Source organism: Delphinapterus leucas, chromosome 2 (assembly GCF_059928025.1).
Source record: "Delphinapterus leucas isolate spDelLeu-1000000601 "Yukka" chromosome 2, BTC_Dleu_Yukka2, whole genome shotgun sequence".
NCBI classification, from domain to species: Eukaryota; Metazoa; Chordata; class Mammalia; order Artiodactyla; family Monodontidae; genus Delphinapterus; species Delphinapterus leucas.
This window is the reverse complement of record NC_143130.1, coordinates 161,850,191-161,872,417: the sequence shown is the minus strand read 5'-3', so window position 1 is coordinate 161,872,417 and position 22,227 is coordinate 161,850,191. Positions and strand designations below refer to the sequence as shown.

General features: G+C 34.1%; 1 pseudogene; it reads left to right on the top strand.

Annotated features, from left to right (window-relative positions):
- Positions 1 to 6,341: 6,341 nt before the first annotated feature.
- Positions 6,342 to 7,759, top strand: LOC149750340 (large ribosomal subunit protein eL33 pseudogene; annotated as a pseudogene).
- Positions 7,760 to 22,227: the final 14,468 nt, after the last annotated feature.

Sequence of the window (22,227 nt, the reverse complement as noted above, 5' to 3'; positions counted from 1 at the left end):
AAATATGTTTCTGGTCACATATACTTATATTAACTCTCTGTGTTTCATTCCATACATTTTTTCTAGTCTCCAAAACAATATATATAACTGACAAAAATATACCTGTATTTCGATATCTCAAAGGCATGTAAAATGCAGCAATTTCAAAATCATACTCTCTCCTTTAGCTTGATCTACTTAAAATACTCCATTTTTCACAGGATAAAGGCAGAAATTCATAGTATGTCATATAATGCCTCTGTCAGCTGATCCTTGATGATCTTCCCCCGCCTCATCACCCATCACCCATTCTTTTGTGTTATCCACACTGACAGTTTTTCAAGTGTACCTTATTATGGCTGACTCAAAGTCTCTGCACTTTCTAGTTCATCTGTCTGGATTGTCACCATGCCCACACACACACCATTTCCCTAGTTCATCATGTTTCCATAGAGATGCTTTTCATGTCTCCAAAGGATAGGGCCTGTCTCTTTGTTAAGTGCTAATTTGATATAGCCAGGTACACATTGCACTTTGTAATAATAGCTTTTTGATTTTTTAAACCTTCATCTGTTTCCTCTATTAAGCTGAACTTTTTTTGTGAAAGTAGGTACACTATTTTTGTTTTGTTGTTATTGTTTTTTTTTTTTTTTTACCATTGTCTAGAACAATGCCTGACACATCATAGACACTCAATGGACATTTGTTGAAGGAAGAAACAAAGGGAGGGAAGAAGGGAGGGAGAGAGGGAGGGAGGGAAGAATGGATTAATGAATCACCAATGAACTTTTTTTTTTACTGGAAAACATCCCAAATTTGGAATCGGATTCAAATAATTTCAAACTCAGCCTCCAATATGAAGAAACTGTAACTTGAAATGTTGTGTCATATTTTTTTTATTTATAATGAGTAAAGTGCAATGTTCCAATGAACATTAAATGAAATAGTATATGTAAAGAATGGATGGCAAGCCATATTCTAGTTAGACATTCTGAAAAAGAGTAAAATTCCTCTCCCCTTAAATAACAATAAAATAACTAAATTTGTGTTAGTTTTCTGAATGTTTCACAATGCCCAAATGTTTGCCATCTGTAACACAAATAGTTTTTTTTAAAGAACTGTTTTATCCAGCTAAAATTCACATAACCTCACAATTCTCCTATTTAAAGTGTACAACTCCATGGTTTTTAGTGTATTCACAGAGTTGTTCAACCATCACCACAATCAATTTTAGAACATTCTCATTACCCGCCCTCCCCACAAAAAAAATACTCATTAGCAGTCACTCCCTGTCTCCTCTCTACCCACCTTTTGCAAGCCACTAATCTACTCTCTATCACTATAGATCTGCCTACTTGGATATTTCAAACAAATGGAACCATACCATATATGGTCTTTTGTGACTAGCTTTTTCCACTTAGCATAATGTTTTAAAAGTTTATCCATGTTGTAGCAAGTGTCAATATTCCATTTTTTTAATTGCCAAATAATATTTTATTGTATGAGAATGTAAAATGATGCAGCTGCTTTGGAAAACAGTCTAGTACTTCCTCAAAAGTTTAAACATAGAGTAACTATATGACTCAGCAATTCCACTCCTAGGTATATACCCAAGAGAAATAAAAACATGTATCCACACAAAAACTTGAACATGAATGTTCACAGCAGCATATTTATAATAGAAAAAAATTAGAAACATCCCAAATGTCCATCAACTGATGAATGGATAAAAAATATGGTATATTCATACAAATACTTCTGATATATATTCATAGTTTTGCCATCAGATTTCCTAACATGTTGTAAATCTTTAGAAATTTGGAAATATGATTTGGTCTACAAATGTAAATCTCATTTTTAAAATCCCAATAAGGAAATGAACTGTTTCAAGGTGGATTACATTAATGTAACATACTTGAAGTTTCTTAAAATATGTGTCATTAAAGGAAAAACAATATAACATTTAATAATTACAACATATTTATATATTGTTATAGACTAAGTGTTTGTGTCCCCTCAAAATTCATGTTGGAACTTAATACCCAATGTGATGACATCTGAAGGTGGAACCTTTGGAAGGTGATTAGGTCATGAGGGTGGAGCCCTCAAAAATGGGATTAGCACCCTTGCAAAAGAGATCTCAAAGACTCCCCCTTCACCATAGGAGCACACAGAAAGAAGATGGCAGTCTATGAATCAGTGAGCCAGCCCTCAGCAGACACTGAATGTGCCAGCACCTTGATTTTAGACTTCTCAGCCTCTAGAACTGTGAAAAATAAGTTTCTGTTGTTAATAAGCTAATCAGTCTTTAGTATTCTGTTATATCAACCCAAATAGACTGAGATATATATTTCTCCAAGATACATAAATGAATTTTAACTATTTACCTTCACATGCACACATATGTCTGCTTCTACACAGGTCATACAACTACATTTTCTGTAAACAAAACTTATATCAGTAAGAACTGTACTTAGATATTGATCATAGATCTCATTTGCTGATGAGTAAAAACATCTTTTATAAATACTTTCTCATATATATCTTTTAAAAATATTTATCAATGAAATATTTTAAAATATGAGGTAATTCTTCTTATAGTTTATATATACATACATAAGTATAGATATAGAAAGGTAGATATCAAAATTAATATCTATTTATATATTTCCTCTTCTAGGGCAGCCCTGCTTAAGACAAAATGCACTTAGAATGTTGCGATTTCTCTCTATAAAGAAGATTATGTATATTGTTATTAAAACCTTGGTCCATCACACTATAAAGATCATTTTAGATTGAATAAAGAAATTTTACAATTTTTTAGAGATTTTACATAGCAAGTTATTTATATGAAAAGAGCAATTATGAAATCAGTCCTTAAAAAGCTAAAATATGCTTCATAAGAATATCCAATTCCACCTTCACATTTAATCTAATTAGTATGTTTACATTTTTTTGTCTGATTTTGAATGCAGTGTCCTATATTAGCAGAATGTTCTCTTTTGTAATAATCATGGTCAGTCGACAAAATTGCTATGCTGTTAACAAATGGCAAATGGGACTGTCAAGGATCCCAATAAGACTTCTTTTTCCTTTTCCCTATAAAACTGATCAAATAATTGGTGTACCAGAATGAACTATGTGAAGATGTGTGTATATTCAGGTGCTCAGAGACCCATAAATAGTCACTGCTCTGTAATCATAACTGAAGCTCTAAGAGTCTATGGAGACTGACTGGGGCATTGTATAACTGGTAAAGTAGGGTATATATTTCCTCACTTGGACTCCTGAAGTCTGTTCAATACATCTGCAGAAAACTTTTTACTATCTCATCCATATCATCATTCTTTTCTTTTTTCTTTTTATTTTCTATAGACATATTTAAGAATATTATGGAAATTAGAAAAAATAATAATAAAAAATACTTTCCCTCCTTTTTGTTTCTATCTCATCTTTGTCTCTATGTAGGTATACTTTATATTACTTAAGATACCAGTGGATGTATTATTTAGAATTACAGTTATTTGTGTAGAAGATGTCCATTTCCCTATGGATCCTGTTGCCATTTTCATGCACATTGGGTCCTTATCTACTTGTTGTACCAATGGTAACAACTGTGTATCTCTTTGTTAGAAGACTGGCCTCAAACTTTCAGAGTACATATTTCCTGAATGTATGTAAATATGGAAAAGCTTTTATATTACATCCCTTCCACAAGCATTCCTTAACAAGTCATCTGATTAAGGTGGGGATATAAATACCCAGCTCTATTGTCCTTAATCAGGATCACCTGGACATATGATCTACACTTTCTCCAGAGTTCCCCTCCAGGGTTGAGCCAAAGTTACCCACCATGGGTCTTTGTGGGATATCACATACTTTGCTGACCTTCTTGGTTTTATTTTCCTACTTTCTTCCCAGGTTTTCCTTTGAACTCTTCTTAACAAATCACTCCCAAATCTTGCTTTTAGAAATTGCTTCTGAGGAAACTAATCTAAAATAAGGCATGAGTAACAACAACAACAAAAAAAACCTATGTAAAACAACTTTTAGTGGAGGTGGTTCACAAAAGGTTTCTGGATCAGAATTTGTCAACAGTGGAACCTAAGGCAGATTTAAAAGGCAGAGTGAAGCAGCCACCGTTACTCTCAACACCACAATAGTCAAATGTGATGATGAACAAATTTAAAGATGTCTGGTAAGTTGCTGCCTGATAGCAATCTCCTCTGCTCCTCTTCTAGCTCTTATTTCTAACTACCAGCCCAGTTGACCACAGCAAACCTAGGACCACCCTCAGGAGCTGGACTGTAAACTGTAGAAGTGGTAGCTACAGAAGGTCAGTGGCTTCCTATAGACCTTCCCATGAGTTTCCCTTTTCCACTTTTGTACCTGAGAGAGGCTGGCTTCTCTGACTGACTTCTTAGTGTCTCCTTCTCTGATCCATCAGTTCTTCCTACCTTCACTTCTGCAAATCTCACAATTGTGCCAGATCTAATTGTTCCTTGGGTTCTTTATCTATAACATTCATTGTGACTTATACATAGTGACAAACACTTAATGGTCAACACATAAATATTTGATGAATACGTGGATGGTTATTTCACTGAAAGGGATCATTTACTAAGTGACTGGGAAATTATATCTCTCAAATATTAAGTATTTCCTTTTCACTGATAGAATTAAGTTCAGCCATAAGCTGTGAAGTTATTTCACTAAACTTATGGATCCTTATGATGTTTAGAATTCAAAGCAATTATTTCGTGAATTTATAAAAGAAACAAAAGGAAGACATAGGAATAGAATATCCACATCCCCAGTTGATACTTTAAAATTGATCAAGTGCTAAATGTACCAACCATTGCCTGTTTAATTGGAGCATAGATAAATGTGTTCAAAGAAAACATGATTCAGTATCTCTGCAAATAAACTGGACCATATTGAACTTTCTTTTTTCTTGCTAACAAAATAAAGACATTTCTAAATAAGCATCAGAAAACATTAAGTAAGTAATTTATGGTCAAAAATGTGAAATTTTATACATTGCATCTCAAAACTAAGTCTTGAAAAATAGCAGTGTTTAGGTGCTGCATGTGTGCAGAAAGATGCATAGTATCACTTGTTTTATTCAACACTACAATGAAGAAATTTAATAGGAGTCACTAGGAATTATGTCAGTTAAGTAGCGATGATGTTTAACCATGGGAAAGGGAAAATAAATAATGAGACTTGAATTCTAAGATTTATTATATATGTAAGAAACCATTCAATGCAATAAAAACTCATGAAAATTAATATTTTAAAGCTAAATTATTACAGAAAATTATTTATATGTCACTTGTTAATGCTGCTCTCATTATTCACTCTCAGGGTGTTGAATAAATTTTAGTGGAAGCATGAATGTTATCTTCAATTCAAGCTAGCTTTATTCTGCTATTTCAAAAACTATTCCAAGCTGACACTTTTTTCTCCTACTCTGCTCTTCCCCCAATAATGTTATTTCTGTTTTTGGTGGGGGAGGAAAATGAACTATGATGTGATTACATTATAAAATATAAGTAATCTATAGGAAGTAAGGATTACTTGAGTTAAGCAATGTTTAATAACATTTTTCACACTAAGTAAATTATGGAAAATACCAGCTCTAGTATCTATTAGCTGCATGATCCTACCTCCATTTCTCCTTTCTGAGATGTGTTTCCATAGCTGTAAAAAGAGAGAAGCTATCCACTAAGTCTACTTTATGGAATACACTTGAAGTTCAGTAGAATTAATGAATGTACAAATGTGCATTGTAAACCTTAAGATAGTGCATGGCTGAAAAAACAAACAAAAAATACTGTGAATTACGCAGAGTATGTATTTTAATTAGCTCTTCTTTGAAGCACATCTCAAAATTACTTTTATAGCAACATTGAGACTGGTGTTTGACCAAACAGTTGCTTAACCATGGCCCAGTTGACATATAAGATCAGCCATCAGAGTAAGCCTTAAATAAATAGAAGATATTTGCCACAGTATGAAAAGGTATGTATATTATTAACTTGAAGAATCTATTCAAAAATAAAATTTTTCTCACACAGAAAAGGAAAATTCAAATGGTCATTCAACATAAGGAAACGTACGTGTCGCCAATGTTGCAGGCTAATAAAAACATAAAAACAAACAAAAAACCAAAAGTCTTATTTAAAAATGATAGATATATTTTGATAACAGTTTGGTGGCTTCTTAAAAAACTAAACATACTCTTACCACACGATCCAGCATTTGCGCACCTTGGTATTTCCCCAAAGGAGTCAAAAACTTATGTCTATACAAAAACCTACACAGTGATATTTATGGCAGCTTTATTCATAATTGCCAACATTTGCAAGCAATCAAGATGTCCTTCAGTAGGTGAATGGATAAATAAACCGTGGCACATCCGACAATGGAATACTCAGCACTAAATAGAAGTGTGGTATCTATTCATGTAAAGATGTGGACGGACTTTAAATGAATAAGTATTACTAAGTGAAAAAAGCCAATCTGAAAAGGCATATACTGTGTGAGTCTGACTATAAGAACTTCTGGAAAAGGCAAAATTAAGGAGGCAGTAAAAACACAATCAGTGGTTGCCAGGGTTGGAGTAGGGGGAAGGGTGAATACGGCAGAGCATAGAAGAGTGTTAAGGCAATAAAAATACTCTCTGTATAAAACTAAAATTATGGACGGATGTCATTACACATTTGTCCAAACCCATAGAATGTATGAAACTGAGAGTGAACTCTTATGTAAACTATGGACTTTGGGCGATTAAGGTGTGTCAGTGTAGGTTCATCTATTGCAACAAAGATACCTCTCTGGTAGGGGGTGTTGATAGACAGGGACAATATGGGAAATCTCTGTACCTTTGTCTTAATTTTGCTATGAACCTAAAACTACTCTAAAAAATCTTTAAAAAAGTGACAGATATTGTCCTTTGTAAAAACTGTACTGCAGGAATTAAGATGGGTGAAACTGTCACCCAGGGGTTAGGGAACATCAACCAGTCTATTTATATCTCAAAATTAGATAATTTTTGTAATGCATGGGTATTATCTATGATCCCTTCCATGAATGGTCTTGTGATCAATGAAGTGGAGAGGCCTCAGGATAACACAACTGGCAGAGCAGACCTCTGGACACTTAGGGGAGAAGTTGGAAACTGTAGCAAAGCTAAATTTTTGAGAAATTTTAAAAGACAATATGGAGCTATTTGGAGCCTGTGGGGGTCTGCTGGGAACAAGACTTCTAAAACGACAAATATGTCTGAAAGGCTGTGGTCCAAGGCCATTTTTGCCGGCTATAAACAGGGTCTCTGGAACCAGAGGAAGCACACAGCTCTTCTTAAAACTGAAGGTATTTATACTAGAGATGAAACTGACTTCTATCTAGGCAAGAGATACGCTTATGTGTACAAAGAATAACACAGTAACTCCTGGTGGAAAACCTAACAAAACCAGAATAATCTGGGGAAAGGTAACTCACGTTCATGGAAACAGTGGCATGGTTTGTGCAAACTTCTGAAGCAACCTTCCTGCTAAGTCCATTGGACACAGAATCTGCGTGATGCTGTACCCTTCAAGGATTTAAACTTATTGAAAACTACATAAATAAAAGTGTAGTTTGGTAAAAAAAAAAAAAAAAAAAAAAGAGGCAATTTGGAAATATTACTACTCACATATATTTTAAAAAGTTCACAATATCTATCCAATGAAAACATATAGAATTTATAAAGAATTCAGGCTGATTTTTCATGATATGAAAACAGTAAGAATCAATTTGTCAGTTGACACTTTAACTTTTAGAATATGGGACAAGTAATACTGTCTCCTATATAAAGGCATCCACACTCTTGAACACTAGCACTCAAATAAATATAAATTTAAATTACATTTCCTTAGGAAATTAGGAAAATACAAGTTTCTAAACTACATTATTTGCATTAGTCCTCACATTTTGCATTTTAAACTTAAAAGGCTAAGATGTGAGAGGGAGATTCTTTTATAGTGCTGTTAGAACTCTACTAAAGAAGAAATGGAAGAAGGAAAAAGGGAAATTGAATTTGACCTTGAGATTTTTTGTATTTTTCAAAGTAAAGGATATATTTATGAAATTTGTGAAGAAATGAAAGAAGGAAAAAGGGAAGAAAGAAGAAATGGAAGAAGGAAAAAGGGAAATTGAATTTGACCTTGAGATTTTTCGTATTTTTCAAAGTAAAGGATATATTTATGAAATTTGTGAAATTACTCTAAAACTTTTCTCGCTTTTGGAATTAAAATATAATTTGTGTCATATGTGTCATTTCTTTATCAGCAAATTTGGAACTTATTATCTCTACTCTTAAAAATTTAGTATTAAAAGAAGATTCATGTCTGAAAACTGTGGCTACTGTTTTATGTATTAAATGTGCCAGTATCAGAACTGGAGAGTGAAGTAAATGGAAAATGCCAGTTTCTAGCCAGGAAATTAAAATAAAAGAAGAAAAAAAGTAGAACCAGCATGTAGACCCTTAAATCAGTGCTGTCGGGAATGTGACAGAACACTTTACTCTCTCCTTGGGGCTTTGGTTTGCAGATGCATTTGTGTCAGAAGGTTTCACTTAAGTAAGGAAAGAAGTGAAGCTGGAGCACAAATCAAAAAACAAAGGATTCAGTTTAACAGCTAGAGTTTGAATGAATGAGAAAAGTTCTGGTCTATCTTTCATTAGATTCATCACTTAGTTATGATTTCTCTTTATCTGAGGGGTCATGTTTAACCCTCTGGACATTTTTAAACTATATTCTTTAAAATATAACTAAAAAATCCTGTTTCAATCATGATGAAAACAAATATATTTCTCCAGAATCCACTTAATGCGGTTGAGCACAATCTCCCGTTAAAAGTTCCAAAATCAAAATTAATGGAATTGACATACCTTTAGAGATATCTTCCAAATCACTTTGCCTTTATCATATCATAAAGGCATTTACCTCCACATATTATGTGTGTATATTATATATATATATATATATATGCATGTATATGTATATAAAATTCAAGACCAACAAGCTATAGGGTTTAAGGGGGATTTGAAATTTTTAGAACTTAGGGTAGTCACGAAACCTTGCCAGAAACTCAAATAGTGAATATAGTTTATGATCACAGTGAAACACACCACAATTCACTTAAAATGGAAGGAATTCCAATGCTCTGTCACAGAGGGAACAGAATTCAATACACACAAAAAAACACATCCAAACTATCTCACATTTAATAACAAGAAGTCAGTTTTGAAATGTTTCACATGTGGCAGTTTTGACCCCTTGGCCACAAGTTTCTCCATTTCTGTATTCATAACTTACTTTCCTTCACTATTTCTACACTCATCATCCTTTTTTCTTCGCTTGCCAGGTACCATTATCTTTTTCCCCTACATTCCTAACATTTTTGTTCTGAAGATTGGTTTCTTGTTTACTTTGCCTAGGCTACACATTCCAGCGAAAAGTATCAAAATGTAGTGGCAAACACACTCTAAAAAAATTCTATTTATAAAGAGATATTTTTATTCTCTTATCTTTCTCTTTTATTTTAACATGCTTTTCTTCTTATTTTACTGGGTCATAGAATTTAAAATACATAGGGTATTTGCCCAAGAGATATTTGTTGGGCAATCATATATCTATAATCATATTTTGTGGATATATATATATATCAACAAAATTCCTTTGACAGAGGAGAGGATTTGAGAAAGTGTGAGTACATGAAGTAAATCTTTTTCTTTGAAAAGCCTCCCACTTTAATTTACAAAATTATCTCCTCCTTCTGGGTTAGATAAATAAATCTCATGCTCAAAATATTTTTTTTAAAAAGTCAGTTTCATATATTTAAAAACTATCACTGGCTTTAGCCTATGAAAATAATGAAAAATTCTATCTCTTTATCTAGAGAAGTATTTATTCAACATTCCAACATTTGCCAAAAAAAAAAAAAAAAATCTTCTGGAAAAGCTTTGGGAGGGATACAGAAGGAAGATCTACTACATATGTGATGGGTGTCTATTTCAGCAAATCATAGTCTTTGCCTAGTGGGAAATTGTATTAGTGCATTCAAGCTGCTACAATAAAAATACTACAGAATGTGTGACTTATAAACAGCAAGAAATTATTGCTCACGGTTCTGGAGGTTGGAGGTCCAAGATCAAGGTGCCAGCATGGTTAGGTTGTGTGTGGTAAAGGTCTTCTTCCAGCTACAGACTGCTGACTTCTCACTGTGTCTTCATATGGTAGAAGAGGCCAGGGGGGTGGGTGGGTCTGTAGGATTCTTTTATAAAGACACTAATCCCATTCATGAGGGCTTCACCCTCATAAATTAAGCACCTGCCAAAGCCCTTACCTCCTAATACCATTGCATTGAGCATTAGGATTTCAATATATGAATTTTAGGAGGAACACAAACATTCAAACCATAACATTCCACCCCAGTCATACAAAATTCATATCCTTCTCACATATCACCAACTCAAAAGTTTATGCCCAAAGTTTCATCTAAATATCATCTAAATCAGATACAGATGAGACTCCAGCTGTGAACCTGTGAAATCTAATATGTCGTGTGCTTCTGAAATACAATGCTGGGACAGGCATATTTTTCATTTATATTTCTCCAAAAGGGAGAAATATAAATGAAAAATAAATAATAGGTCCCAAGAAAGTCCAAAATCCTAAGGCCCACAGATCAGGCAATCCTGCATTCTGGACACACAGAGGTAGGGGTCCCCCTTTCAAAATACACTGGGTTGGCTCATAGCCCCCATGGCTTTGTTGGGCACAGCACACTCCATGGCTTTCATGTGTTGGAGTTCAATGCCTGTGACTCTCTTGGGTTGGAATCTCACACCAGTGGCTCTGCTGATATGAGGTCTTGGGGGCACACTCACCCCAATGGTTCCACTGAGAATTATCCTAGTGGACACTCTCTGCAGTCACCCCACCTGAGTTCAGCACCCCATGGTTCTGGGCAGCTCCATATTTGAAATCTAGATGGAGGTGTAGAAGAAACATCCACACTCATGGTAGGTATTTATTTCAGCAAATCATAGTCTTTGCCTATAGGGAAACATACTAAGAACAGTTCCTCACTTCAAGGCATTTAAAATACAGTTTGAGAGAATAGATAGCAAAGTGAAAAATTTTTAATTATAAGTTAAATGTAACATCAATATAACAATGAAATAATTGTTCTAATGGTGTGCATAATTAATATTAAAAAATTGTCCAGAAAATGATTGCTGTGGAAATTCAAAAGGAGCAAGAACCTTGGTCTGAGAACATTAGAGAAATTTCTGAGAGTAGGTAGATTTAAGTTGGGTGACAAAGAGTAGGTCAGATTTGAACAAAGTCTAAATGTTCAGAGAGAACAAAGATTAGCAATAATAAAGTATTCCACTAGCAACTTGATTGCCTGAAATAGAATTAATAGAGTTGACTTGGGGACAGAGAAAGAGATGATGATTTTAAAAATAAATACTAACTGAAGTTAAATTTTGCTTGCAGCATACTCATGGTGTGGAAAATCTTTTGCATTTTTCTGTGACTTCTGTACATCCAACTTAATATGATTAATTAATGGCTAATGCCTTTCTTTTATTGAAGACTTAACGTTGGAGAAAGGTATTAAAAGGAAGAAAAAACAACATGTGGATAGAAGAGGATAACAACTTTATATAGATAACTGTATTAGTTATCTAATAACAGCTTTGTTTATTATGACCATCTATATAAAATCCTAGTCTCATGTAAAATCATATTAATTTAAATAAAATTTTTATAAGCAGTCTTAGCTCATGATTCACATAAAAATATTGGATTCCCATATACCAGTAATTACCAACTAGAAAATGTAAAATTTTTAAAAATCCTACTCCCAATAGCACAAGAGCATAATGTTACTAGAAATACAAATAACCATACTGTAAATTCTTGGCAAAAAAATATAAAATATTATTAAAGGATAAAAAAGAGATGTGAATAAATGAAGAGATATAACATGATAATGAGCTGTAAAAGTGACTTTTCTACCGGAATTAATCTATAAATTCAAAACAACTGCAATAAAAAGAACACATTATTTTTCTTGGGACTCAGTAAGACATTCCTCAAATTCATATAAAAATGCAAAGTGCCAAAAGTAGTCAAGATAATGTTGAGAAAGAATAAGCAACTGTTTTGGGGTTCGTATGTATCAAAACTCAAACTAATGAACATTGTAATTAAGGCAGTGCAGTTCTGGCACTTGAGACCAAAGGAGTAATGGGGTCCATATTAGAGTTGGAAATAGATTCATACAGATGTGCACCTTGATATGACAAAGGTACTATTGCAAATACCTGTGGAATTAATGAATTATTTAATATATTGGTGTCCCCCTTTCATAACAAACAAAATAAGTTCTAGAGTAGGACTTTTCCAGGTGGAAAATTCCAATACAAAGTAGTTATTTTCTTCTCTCTTCTAGAAAAGCACTCCGCACCAAGGAGAAGAAGAAAAGAAACACAAACACACACACACACACACACACACACACACACACTCACACACACATATATTGCATCTTTGAGAAAATTAGAAAATACAAAAATATAGAAAGTACCTATCGGTATGTAGAAAGGGGCCATTGGGCAGGGTCATGGAAGGAAGAGAGTAGAGAACACACCCATTACAGAATTCAGGGTTGGCAAAGTATACTTTTCTATAGGTCCAGAAGAAGGGGTATAGCCTGATGGTCAAAAACAAAATTCCTGTCTTTGACCTTCTTTACAATGAATGCATGATGCAGGAGCTGGCATTAGGAATTTCCCAGGTCAACTGTGGTTTCAAGAAACATTTTCTACAGCATATTTTACAAAGTTGTTCCAAGATACCATGCTCTATAGAGCAATTCTTACCCAGGTCTCACAACCCACTGATGTGCCATGTAACGGTGCAGTAAAGTACACATGATTTGTTACTAAAACATAAAAAATTCCAAATTCTGTATCGTTTCTTAAATAAAGATGAATCGAGATTATTTCTAGTTATATTTCTCTCTCACTGGATATTGACCTGGCTTCAGCCGGTACACTTCGTGTAAGTTTTGTCAGTCTTGTGTGTTCAGAGCAGAACAAATGGATTGAAAATCAATGTCCAGGGTTAGTTCTCCTTTTATGTTAAACTTATTAATGTCAGATGTGTTGTTACAGGCCTGAATTTTGACAATGTTCTACACCAGAATATACCAAAATATATAAGTGGACTGTAATCTTTTTTTTTCTCTAAGAACCTGCCTTGGAGGAGAGAACTTCTGAGAACCCTGGGAAGCTTCCCTTGTGCTCAGATGCTTTTTGTTCAGACATCTGCTGGCCAGAGGTTCAGCAGGGAAGTGGAGGATGTGTGTTTCTAGTATATTGCAAGAACATCCAACAGGACCAAAAATAAAAATTACTGAAGAAAGAATTTTTTCCTCTTCTTCTTTTATTTCCATGTTCATGGCCTCATGGCATTTCCCCTTGGGAGAAGAGAGGCAATGGTAGAAAACCTACCAGGCAAAGACTCATTTCTACAAAATATTTCCCTGTCAACACCTTAATTCCAGCAGAGACTGTTCCTGCTCCTCAAATTAGTACCAGAGTTTGTAAGACAAACCTAATAGTGGGACACAAGGGCTACACACCTGAAAGGAAACCTTTGTCTTTTCTCAAAAAAAAAAAAAAGGAATCAGGAATTCAGGAATATTTTTATTACATCTCGCAGAGTTCCTTTGACTGGTTTATTGCTCACTTTTTTTCCATTGCTCCATAAAGGGTGAGAGAGAATGCTGAGTGGTGAAGGCTGGGGGAAGCATTAATCTTTTATATACATTCTAAGTTGTTGCTTTATCTGACAAAATGTTTCTTTCTGGGGAGGAGAGTGTTTGCATATTTCCAGATCTCCATTTTTTTTTTTTTTTTTTTTTTTTTTTTGCGGTACGCCGGCCTCTCACTGTTGTGGCCTCTCCCGTTGTGGAGCACAGGGTCCGGACACGCAGGCTCAGCGGCCATGGCTCACGGGCCCAGCCGCTCCGCGGCATATGGGATCCTCCCGGACCAGGGCACGAACCCGTGTCCCCTGCATCAGCAGATGGACTCTCAACCACTGCGCCACCAGGGAAGCCTTCCTTTTTGTCTTTAATGAGGAAAGCACTAATGGATCACAGAACATTCTCTGTCTACTTGTAACTTTGTTTGCTTGTTTCTTTTTTCTGCTCTCGGTCTTGTTTTATGATCTGATGTTGTATGAAGAGCTTTTTATTTCATAAAGTAGTACCATTAGGAATCAACATAGCGGTGCCATGTTCCTCTTAAAAAATAGAATATATACCTTTTAAAAAAGAAGATTCCTACTGACTATCAATGAAGCATACTTTTTTCCTAGACTTTTCCATTTATATATTTATCCCATAGATAATATTGATCAGTTACTATATGATAGGCCATAAACTGCAATATGTGAGAAGACATTTTTGCTATTTAAGTGCTTAATACCTTAGCAATGAGGGAAATAAAGATGTATATCCCTGTAAAGTCAAAATGATAAGTGTGAAATAGGTGATAAAAATGAGAAGGGATAATGGTGAAGATTCAGATTTCAGAAGATGACATTTCATCTGGGTGGATGTGGTTAAAGGATACCAACTGCTTGAGGATATAATGAATTTTTGTAAGAGAAATTGATAGAAATCAAGTTGATAAAAATTGGTAGAAATCTGGAAACAAGTTCAAAATTAAATCATTTATAGCAAAATATTAGCAATAATACTTAAGAACACTCTAAATAATACATTATGTCCCTAGCATACTTTATTTTATTTTTTTCAATTTTTATTTATTTTTGGCTGCTTTGGGTCTTTGTTGCAGCATTCGAGCTTTCTCTAGTTGCAGCGAGAGGGGGCCACTCTTTGCTGCAGTGCGCGGGCCTCTCCCTACGGTGGCCTCTCCTGTTGCAGAGCATGGGCTCTAGGCACTTGGACTTCTGCAGTTGTGGCACTCGGGCTCAGTAGTTGTGGCTCACGGGCTCGAGTGCAGGCTCAGCAGCTGTGGTGCATGGGCTTAGTTGCTCCGCAGCATGTGGGATCTTCCCAGACGAGGGCTTGAGCCCCTGTCCCCTGCATTGGCAGGCAGATTCTTAACCACTGTGCCACCAGGGAAGCCCTGTCCCATACTTTATAGCTTATAAAAGATTTTTAGTTTCTTTTATCTCTAAGTGTTCAGAGACCATAGGCAGCACTGCTAAAGCCTTTCTTCTCATCCTCCATCCACCATAGAGATGTGGGAAAGACACTTATTCAGTTTCTCTGGCAACTAGGAATGACTGTGGGACCCAGTTCTCACCCATGAGAGATGAACTCAAGTCTGCTGGTATGAAAGAGAAGAGAAAACATTGCCTTTCCTGATAAAAAGAGACAGGTACAACTGCATCTTGCCTTACTTTCTTTTTTTTCCCCTCAGATGTGAACACAATGCTTGATGCTAAAGTAGTCACCCTATAAGAATGAGAGAAAATGCAACAGAATCTTAGAGCCCCCAAGCCTGACAGAGACAAGCTTCTGAACCAATGGGAGCAGCAGACTGTTCGTAGGTGAGCAAATTGATTTCAATTATTATGAGTTATATTCTGTATTTCAGAGGAATAAATCTCATTTGGTGTGTGTGTGTTGGGAGAGGGAGAGGATTTTGCCCCCAGAGGACAGAGTATTTTGCCCCCAAAGGACATTTGGTAATATCTGGAGACATTTGTGGTTGTTATAACTAAGAAGTACTGGCATCTGGTGGGTAGAGTCCAACAATGCTGGTAAACATCCCACACAGCCCTCACAACCAAGGACCATCGGACCCCAAAGTTCAGTAGTTCCAAGGTGGAGAAACTTTGATTTAAAAAGTTATCTGAAACCAATACTGTGGTCTGAATGTCTGTGCCCACCCTGCCCCTTGCAAAAAAAAGTTCATGTGTTAAAATCCTAACCCCACACATGATGGTATTAGGAGGTGGGGACTGGTGTCTATAGAAACCCCACAGAGATCCCTTTGTCTTCCACTATGTGAGGACAGAGCAAGAAGGCCCTATCTATGAACAAGGGAGATTTTATCAACCACCACACTGCATCTGCTAGCACCTTGATTTCGAACATCCCAGCCTCTAGAATGCGTGAGAAATAAGTTTCGTTGTTTATGAGCCACCCAGTCTGTGGTATTTTGTTACAGCAGCCTGAATCGACTCAGATGGCCAGTTAGCCAAACATCCCCAATTGATAATCAGAGCAATTCTTCATTTTACCCACAAAGAATGGCCGGTATGTTTTCATGTTGGCCTGTACTTACTAAACCATGATCCGATCAGTCCCTTCTATTACACTTTTCCATAGCTGTACTATTTCTATTTAACACCTGCTGCTTGTAACATTCAGGGTTATAAAAGTTTGTAATTCTCTGTTTGTGTCGACTTACTTGACAGCATGAATACTCCAGCTGCCCTGGGCTGTGAGCGCCCACTGCAGTGTTCAACCTGCCCTAAGCAGTAGTTCCAGGAAACTTACTGAATGAATGAAGGTTTGGGTTCTGAATTCCTAGGAATTAAAAAAAAAAAAAAAAAAAATATATATATATATATATATATATATATATATATGCATTCTTGATGTGCCTTAAACATAAAAATACACTTATTGGATTTTGATAAGAGAAATGATTATCCTCTGTTGCATAGTTCATGGAATTATGAGTGAATTTTGTTCCCCCTGAACTTAAAGTTAAACTTTTCCATAGTAATGGCTGAGTCAAAATACTATACTGTTTTTTCTTATTCTTCTATTGTTGAAAGTAACTACATATAATAAAAGAAACAATTCTTGTCAGATGATGCTCTTATACAGTAACTCTAAAAACAATCAAGATTTTATATATATTTTTTCACCTAGAATATAATAATGACTTTTTAGTTTGCACATTTTAGAAACATTTTACACTATACTTAATAATCTGTATGCTAGGTACTTTCTTAGAATATTTTTACAAAACTAAGCATTCAAGAAATGGGTGAAAATAGGAATTTTGTATATCAATTAATCAGATTGAAAATTAGTTGAAACATGGAGATTAATATTCACTCATTTTTAGAATAAAAGTATAAATATATTACATAAGTATATTTATATAAATGTAGTGGTTATTTTATCAGAGTATAATGTAATAGTAAATGACATAGAATTATAATATATTATAATAATAAAAATTAGTTGCTTTTTGGAGCACTTACTTTGTGGCTGGTACTTTCTAAGCACTCTGCTGGGTTATATTGTTTAATCCTCACAACAGCCTTCAGATTAATACTTCGAATATGCCCAATTTTCAGATGAAGAAATATTAATGAAACTCACCTAAGACAATATAGGTAGTTAGTGATAGAGTCAGTATATATACTCTCTTTACAACTAAAATATTATGTGACAAAATATATCAAACATAAAAAGCAGAAATAATCTGCTCGTAATCAGGTGAGAAGAGTTGGCCCCAGATACATGTGGCTTCTGGTTTGCTTCCCCAAGCCAAAATCATCTGCAATTTGAGTGCCATTTTTCCTGATAAAATGTATTATTATTGCATATATATATATATATATACCAATAGCCACATGTTACAGTTTATTTATATATTACTAAGTATATATAATAAATACAAGCACTTTTGCATTTACTCATTTTAATAATGTGCATGCTACACCTTTGACTCTGAAAAAACATATCAAAATGGTAAGAATTTTGAACTTGGATTCACCATGTCTGCATATGAATTTTGACTCTGTCATTCACTGGCTAGCTGAGGTTATGAGACTATGTCACCTTCCTGAGACTGCTTATCTATAAAATGTGGCAATTGACCCCCTCCTAAATTATTTGTGTTATTTGCAGGTGAAGACCCTAGTACATTGTCAGAGACGTAGTTGCTAATCAATAAATGGCCATTATTTTATTACCCTTTCAGTCAGTTAATAAATATTAATACATATTAACGTTTGGTTTCAGCATGGCATTTATGTTACCTTTACTATATTTTACTTATTTCAAAATTTTACTACATAATAGCTCTTACTCATGAGGTTATGCATTTAATTACATGACCCATCATTTACCCAATGCACATGTCAGAAGTATTAGTGCACTTATAGAAGTATTTACCAAATTCTCAGCTCATCTGCAGTTGACTATTTTGACTTTGAAAGAGAAAATGTAAGCTGCTTGGATGTTTACATTACTGATATTTACTATTATAATTATTATGTTTACTAAAATAAGATGGTCCTTTTCCAAAAGATATTTAGATCTTTCAAACTGCATTCCATGTAGTACAGATTTTCTAAATATTTTGGATGAGAAAATCATATAAAACCAAAATGTGTAATAATCTTTACAATTAATTATTTTGAGATATGAATTTATTGCATGAAATAATCTTATAAAGTTGGCTATACCTTATTTACTCTAAAATGTGGACTACAAGGTAATTATGTTAGGTAAATATAACAGCTCATTTAGTTTAAATATGTGACTAATGAGACAAACTCACAGGTTTAATTGCATTAAAGGTCAATCAGCTTTGCTTTGCTCCATGGAAACAGATTTCACTCCAAACTCTAGCTACCCTCATCACAAATGAATGAAAATAATCATAAGAAATTGCAAGACACTGAAGCATTTGAACAAAGTTCATCATCACAACTAGGTAAAGTCTTCTGAACAGCAAGTCAATAATACCATTAAAATAATACACAAAACTTACAGTTTTTAAAAACATATAAATAAATTTAAAGTTTTATTTTTTTAAACTAGGGTGCTCATAAAAGATTTACTTTCTAGTATGATTCCATAAATAGATATGGAGCTTCTTATTACACATGTTTGAAATGTGAGCGACTGTGCCTAGCATTCAAAGTCCACTCTGAACTGAAACTCTATATTTCAAAGTCTTCTCTCCCATTCTTCCTATTATGTCTCCTTCATGACCATCCATGAACATGTCATACTTGTTTTGGCTTTATTCTTTATTGTCAATGACCCTCTTGTTTTGTCACTTTCCTTCCCTATCACAGCTCATAGTCTTTAGTTTTTAATACATAGCTAATAAAAATATCTGTGAAAAGCATATATGCAATGGCACTATACTTTAAAAAACACCATTAGATAAATTAAAGTAAGTTGCTCCTCAGAATAACCCAATGCATAAGTAGCATGGTTAGACGGAACTGATTTAAAGAATGAAGAAATTAAAATACAATAATGCTAATTGATTTTGTCACACTGAAAGTTAATAACAGGGTCTTTAAGATCACCATGATTCTATTTCTGTGCCTTCTCCCAAACGTCACACTCAACTACTAAATGGTCTTTACAACTGGGACTTCTTAAATCTCTCATGTTGTACAAGACCTCTGCTTCTTGCCTTTCAAGTTCTCTATGGTCTTCGTGTGATTTCCCTTGGAAATAGATGTAAAGAGGATCCTCTTGAGCATTGTCTATTAGGTCCTTATATAAGGTACAGCCAAGAAAAGGCCTTGACCTATCTCTAGTTTGTTTCTTCTACTATCAAGAATTCTCATGTATGCCAAGTAGTTGTTCTTTTACTCATAGACCAACACTTCTCATATAGTACATTATTTCCAAGTTCAGTAAGATTTTATCCTGCTATAGCTATTTTACTGAATTCTGAACTTTCTCTTCAATCAAATTGTTCATGTTAAAGCAGACAGCACACCATACTTAGACGTTTTTTCACTGATCCTTTCATATGAACCCATTATAATATGTTTCAGTACAGTTTTAGAAAAATAAAGTTAGTTAGATAAATCTGGTAAATAGCAATCCTTCTGTAAGTGAGTAAAAATAAAGAAGAATGTAAAATTAAGTTATAATACAATTTAAGAAGTTTTTTTCACTCATTCCAAATGTAGCATGTAAACAAAGTGTTATAAAATTAAAAAAGGAGGATATCATGTCCACAGACAACAATTTTAGGAAAGAGAACCTACTGTAATTTCAGGGAAAAATATAAATACTTTCTTTTGGATAGAGGATGTGTGTGTGTGTGTGTGTGTGTGTGAGAGAGAGAGAGAGAGAGAGAGAGAGAGATACACACAGAGAGGGTGAGAGACAGAGAGAAGGACTTAATTATCATATTACAAAGCAAATAGGCACTACAAAGCAAGTAGGTATTATGTATTCTTTAAAAAGTAAAAATTTAGAGGAAAATGAGAAGTTTCTCTGAGTATCATATTAAATTAATGTTAACTTTACATCTCAAGAAATTACTTCTATTAGTAGTCACAGCACATTTTTCTGAAAAAAATCAAAGATGTTAAATTTCCATGGAGAAGTGGAGAGTAAGCACAAATTTCACCTTTTCTACCAGAAACTGGGGGAAATGCTGAAGAAAGATAAAAGCAAGTAAGTTCAAGTTTGAAGTCAACTGTATTGTATCAAATTATACTGTCGTTAGAATTATGTATCAATTATGATAAATACAAACTTTAATAACGTCTATTAAATTGTAAGTCATTTGAAAAGTCATCATCATGCTTTGATCAATTTATAGGTATGGACAAAATAGGGCAGGATTTCCCAGATTAAAAATAGCTGTTCTGCAGGAAAAGTTAAAATATGTGTTGTGCTATTCATTCACCTATTAATCAACAGCACAAAATAGACATGTGAAAACTCAATACCTATAAATTGACGTCTATCTCAAAAACTAAACTAATTACATATATTATGGGTCATTTTATTTACTTTTTACTATGTTAACATAAAATTTTAGGCTTTAAGTAAAAATTACTGAGATTTCATGGTATGTAATTTTCCCACTTGCCAGTGCAGGACTCACTTTAAATTAATAGTTTGAAAAATCTATTTTCGTGTTGACTTTTTAGTTCTATTAGCATTCAGTGACTTACTACTCAAATCCTGCTTCTAGAAAACTGCTTTCTAAGGAAATAAGATCCAATAACCAAAATATATAACCATTCACAAATATGCAAGAAGCATCTAATAAAAGTGGCTCTGTGCTATGTTTTTCCTATTTCCCCATTATTTTCATTTAAGAAACAGAAAAGAAATAGTAGCATATTTTATTTATTTGGCTAAAATTTCTAAAGTTATTCATAAAAGAATTTATAAAAATTAAAATTAAGTAGACCTTTAAGCTGTGCAACTATATTCTAAAGATAAAACTCTCCTGACAACTTTAACAACAAAACAAGTTGATTAGAACAATAGAATATAGAATTAAAATAAACAAGAAACTCATTAGGTAAATGAATACATACTGTGCAAAAGTTTGTCCAAATATTTACTTCAAATGATGTCTCTCTCCATTAGATATTTGTCTGTCTTTGTAGAGTGGAGGTTCAACTTAATTCAGCAAATATTGAGTACCTATTATTTACCAAACAGAGGCTCAATTTTATGGAGGCTATAAAGAGTATACAACTCTATTCCTGTAATTACTGAATTGAAAATAAATATGGACACAACACTGACTCACATGCAACAATTAGACAAGTATATAATTAAGTCTTTTTTTTTAAGTTATTAAAAATAACTAATGTTTATACAGGTAAGACCAATATTGTGTGTTATCAGAATAAAATAAATCAGAGTTTGTTGGCAGGTTAAGAAGTTGTATGGAAAGGTTGGAAAGAAATTGAGTTTTAAAACAGTGTAATAACTATTTTATTTATTTATTTATTTATAACATCTTTATTGGTATATAATTGCTTACAATGGTGTGTTAGTTTCTGCTGTATAACAAAGTGATTCAGCTATACATATACATACATCCCATATCTCCTCCCTCTTGCATCTCCCTCCCACCCTTCTATCACACCCCTCTAGGTGGTCACAAAGCATGGAGCTGATCTCCCTGTGCTATGTGGCTGCTTCCCACTAGCTATCTATTTTACATTTGGTAGTGTATATATGTCCATGCCACTCTCCAGTTTGTCCCAGCTTACCCTTCCCCCCTCCATGTCCTCAAGTCCATTCTCTATGTCTGCATCTTTATTCCTGTCCTGCCCCTAGGTTCTTCAGAACCATTTTTTTTTTTTTTTTAGATTCTGTATATATGTGTTAACACACAGTATTGCTTTTTCTTTTTCTGACTCACTTCACTCTGTATGACAGTCTCTAGGT